The sequence below is a fragment of the Dipodomys merriami genome, unplaced genomic scaffold (genome assembly GCF_024711535.1).
Source record: "Dipodomys merriami isolate MVZ:Mamm:240054 unplaced genomic scaffold, mDipMer1.0.p SCAF_771, whole genome shotgun sequence".
In the NCBI taxonomy this organism is placed as follows: Eukaryota; Metazoa; Chordata; class Mammalia; order Rodentia; family Heteromyidae; genus Dipodomys; species Dipodomys merriami.
In genome coordinates, this window is record NW_027206370.1 from 107,563 (window position 1) to 112,684 (window position 5,122).

A 5,122-nucleotide genomic window follows, 5' to 3' on the forward strand; every position below is an offset into this window, starting at 1 on the left:
GTTCCACCTGCAAACCATGAACTTTTTTCATAGTCACATGGTCTATTTAATTCCATTTTTATGCCTTCTTCTACATCCTTTATTCTCTCCTACATCTCTAATTATTTCTGTTCATTTTCACCTTCCTGAAGGAGCAAGCATTACAGGTATGGGATATTAGTGTTTGGTTTGCTTTGTACTCTTGATTGGCCTTTTCTCTCAAGGTTGATTCTCACCATTTGAATCACTCCTGTACTTCTGGATTTTTTTGGTTAACTGGAGAAAAGTCTGTCAAGGAATTTTCTACACTAGTTGACTTTGGCTTAGTATCTGCAATTCTCAGGTTCTTGATTATATAAGATTACACGCATGAGGCCCCAGCACAGATAATTTTCCAGACTTTCTGGATGTATTCCCAATCTCTAATTTGTATATAGCATTACCATCATTTGAAGGGATTTAAAATATTTTAGTATGTTTTGAATTTGTACAAATTATATTATGATAGGCATCCATTGTGGTATTTCCATATATGAGTACAACATACTTGGAATAAATTTATTCTTATTTTTGGTTTTTCTTTTTTTGGGGGGGTACAGTTGGGGGGCCTGAACTCTGGGCCTGGGCGCTGTCCCTCAGCTGTTCAGCTCGAGGCTAGCACTCTACTACTTGAGCCAAAGCATCACTCCCGGCTTTTTTTTTTCCTTTTTGCTTATGTGGTGCTGAGGAATCGAACCCAGGGCCTCATGCATGCAAGGCAAGCACTCTACCACTGAGCCACCTTCCAGCCCCTTATTTTTGTTTTTTCTACTAAAGAAATTCAGCAATGATTTTGAGAAGCTACCTTTGTGTTCTAGATCATCTTTATAAAGAACTAGTTCGTTTGTTTCTTACAGATCCAGGTACAAATGTGATTGAATGGCAAATAGGAGTGCGAGTTAACCAGCTATGAATATAATTAAAAGTCATAATTGAAATGAGAAGCCTCTAGTTCCCATGGCATTTGAGAAACTTTACCAAGACAGAAATAAACAATGAAAATGTAATGCCGTTCTCTATCAGTGGGACCCTTTAAGGCAATAATCTGCAGGTTCTTTGTTTGCATGGTATTTTTAAAACTGTATCTTTTTTGGTCAAACTTTTATTTATTCCATCCTAGTAAAAAACATGCAGATCAAGTTTAAAGAGATGGAAATGCTAACTACCTTAATTTGATCATTATAATTACATTATATTAATTATTAATACATGTATTAGTCACATTGTACCTCCACAAGTGTGTACAACTAAAGTAATAACTATTAACCGAAAAAATGAAACAAATTAAAATTAAATGCGATCACTAGGAAATAAGGTGAAAATATTACAGGTATGTGATCTACTACTGTGTTTGCATGGAGTGTGTGTGTGTGTGTGTGTGTGTGTGTGTGTGTGTGTGTGTGTGTGTGTGTGTGTGTGTGTGTGTGTGTGTGTTTGTGTGCGTGTTCATACCAGTCCGGAGATTAAACTCAGGTGCAGTCCCTGAGTTTTTTGCTCAAGGTAAGGCTTTACTACTTGAGGCACAGCTCTTTCAGCTTTTTGCTGGTTAAGTTGGAGAGGAGGGTTTCATGGACTTTGTTGCCTATGCTGGCTCTGAACTGTTATCCTCAGATCTCAGCCTCCTGAATGACTAACATTACAGACATGAGATATAGGTTTCCATCATTGAATGTTATTTTTAATTTTTTGTACATTTTTATTGTAAGAATACTGTACAGAGGGGTGACAAGGTAATGAGTACATTTCCTATTGAGCATTGTTGCCTCTTCCTTTGTTTTTCCCCTACCATCCCTCCCCTCCTACCGCCACAATTACCCCCTCCCACCAAAGTTGTAAAGTTCATTTTCCACATAGTGTTTTGTACATGTCATTGTTATAGTGGGTCAACCTGTATCCTTATTTAAGTATTTTGTTTTTTCCCTTCCCCTCCCTGAATTACAGAAGTAAATCTGTACCTTGCAGGCATTTAAACAATTAGCAAATTAGTTAATATATATGAAGCTACTTCATATATATTATTACAATACTGTGATCCTAGCATGCATCTCAGACCTCATCCCTGAGCTTTGGTATGCATGATATCATCATTTAAAAATACATTTCTTCTGCCCACACTGCTATGCTCTCCTTTAACTTAAATGTCTCTTGCCCTAAAGATTATCTTGAGGTTTGCCATTTACTCATCGCCCACATCCAATATTCAGTTACAATAACACTGCAAAATTTTGTGTGGCTTGATGCATAACTCATTGTAGTTTTTATTTTTATTGTATTGATTGCTAAAATGATTTAATGAGTTTCAACCAAATATTTGGCTGTCCCACTGTTTCTTTCAGTGTGCTGAACCTTTTCAATTTGATGCAAACAAAGCTGCTATAAATTTCCATTCTTGGGTAGAATTTAGGGCCTTGTAAATAAGAAAAATATTCTACCACCTAGTTGAGTTCACACTTAAATCTTTCTTTTTCTTTTTTTCTTTTTGGTCCAGAAGTGGGGCCTGAACTCTGGGCCTGGGCGCTGTCCCTCAGCTCTTCAGCTCAAGGCTAATTCTCTACCACTTGAGCCACAGAGCCACTTCTGGTCTTTTTTGTCTGCTTATGTGGTGCTGAGGAATTGAACCTAGGGCCTCATGCATGCAAGGCAAGCGCTCTACCACTGACCCACCTTCCGAGCCCCACACTTAAATCTTTCTATTATTTTATGACAGGTGTGAGATCTATTAAGGTTATCGTTATTTTATATTGACCCTCATTTTCACTACTACTTTCAATGTTACAGTATCTATTTGAAAACTAATCAACTTTCATTTGAAAAAATTGTGTATTCAAGGATAGGCTTTAGTTTCAATGTTTGCCACATGGATAACCAATTTAACGGCTCCATGCCTTATTTTGGGTGCCATCTCTAGGCCATGTATTTTTTGTCAGTTCTCCAAAAATCAGATATCTGTAGATGTTACAAGTATTTCTGTCTTATTTTTCATTGATTTATGTGGTTTTTTGTTATTTGGCCCCATAGCATAAGAGAAAGGCAGTGATTTTTCAGTACTGTTCTTATGTCTTAACATCATTCTGAATAAAGGATTTCCTTTTTCAGAAAATGTAGTCTGCATGTTCTATTTCTGTCTAGGAAGGGATAGAAATTTTGATGGAGATTGAACTGAATTTGTATATGGTTTTCAGTAATATGGCTATTTTCACCATACTGATTCAGCCCATGCAGAATCATGGAGATATGGATTAATGTATGTCATTCTGTTGATTGCTGCTTTAGGATTTTTACTTCAGCCTTATAACCCTTCTGTTTTGCACAAACTCCTTTTGATTCATTGCTGATTGCCACTATGCTTTTGCTCCTGACATCGTTTCCTTCATTCTTTCTACTATTCTTGAGTTTCTCTTGTTCATTGACATGCAGTGCAAGTTATTTAGTTCATTATTCCTTCTCTTGGTTTAAGCAAAATTTGATAGTTCCTTTAAGTCCTGTTTTCTATAACTATGTGTTTCTGATGTTCTTTTCATTTTCATTTGTTCCTAGGACCAGATTATTTCATGAAATGTGCCCTGAAAACAATTCACTTTATCATGAAGCAATTTTTTCAATGAATAATTTTAATGAAATTATTATTTAAGTAATAATGGTTAAAATATAATTCATTTATTTTTCATATTATGTGCCCATATTCCTTGCTAATTTCTAGCATTACTACAGTGTAATCTACATGTTTGCTCAAGATAGTTGTAAAATGTTAAAACATGGCTGGTATTTGGCCCTACCCCATCATTTCTCCTGGAGAAAATTCATTACATTGATGAACAATGCTTTATTCAATAGAAGTTGGTTAAAATGTTCTTTGGCATATATAGGGCTCACGTGATCAAGGGTGAAATTAAATTCTAATGCCTGCCTGTTGATTCTGAATGGCAAATCTCTCCATAAAATCTTCACCTATTATTGTATTAAGGACTATCTCAAAGTTAGTTAGTATAGTTAATTGCTTAGAAGTGTGAAAATAAACACCTACAGTTACTATTTCACTTTGTTGATTTAATTCCTTTATCATGACATTAAAATCTTGTTACTTTTTGATCCTTTCATTAAAGTCTATTTGATGTGATGATGTTATACATGCTTGCGCATAGTTTTTTGTATTTCATTTGCATGTAATGTTTTATTCCACTTTTTTCAAGTTTTTGTTATTATTTTAAAGGTGATATACAGAGGGATTAGAGTTACATGTTGGATGAGTACTTTTCTTTTGGAATGGTGCAACCTCTGTCCTTTTCTCTCAGATTTTCCCTCCTAAGCCCCTTCCACACAAGTTGTATATTTCAGTTTCTGCCTAGTGTCTAGTATCACTGCTGCATTTGTTCACACTTTGTTCCACCATTTCTGTGTTCTCCCTTATCCTTACCAAAACAGATAAACTTATATAAAATCAGAAAGCAAGAACAGTGACAAAGTCTTTCCATTTCCTTATGAAACTAGCAATATCATTTTTTCAGATGGGAGCATACAATGCCATTAGCTATGTAAACCACACATTCTTAATCCATCCACTGAGGGCCATCTGGGTTGATTCCATACCGTGGCTATGGTAAACAATGTTGCAATGAACATCATTGGGCTGGTGTCTTCACTGTGGTCTTGTTTGTGTTCTATTGGATGAATGAATAAGAATGTAATTGCTGGGTCATAGGGAAGCTCTACGTTTACTCTTTTGAGGAATGTCCATAATTCTATTATGAGTGGTTGAAAACTTTACATTTGCATCAAAAGTTTAGTAAGCATTCTTTTTTGGCCATATCATTGGCAAAATTTGGTATTGTTAGTTTTCTTTATATTGGGCATTTTAACTGGAGTGAGGTGGAATCTCAATCTTGTTTTGATTTATATTTCTTTCATATAGAGAAATGTCAAATCTCTCTCTCTTCATGGATAAATTTACCATTCTACATCTTCTGCAGAGATAGCTCTCTTTCAGTCTTTAACTCATTTATTAATTGGGTTACTGTTTCTTTGAGGACTTGATTTTGGAAAGGTTTAATGTTTTGACCATTGAGTATATTTTAGATACGAGGCCTTTGTCTGATGCATACTTAAT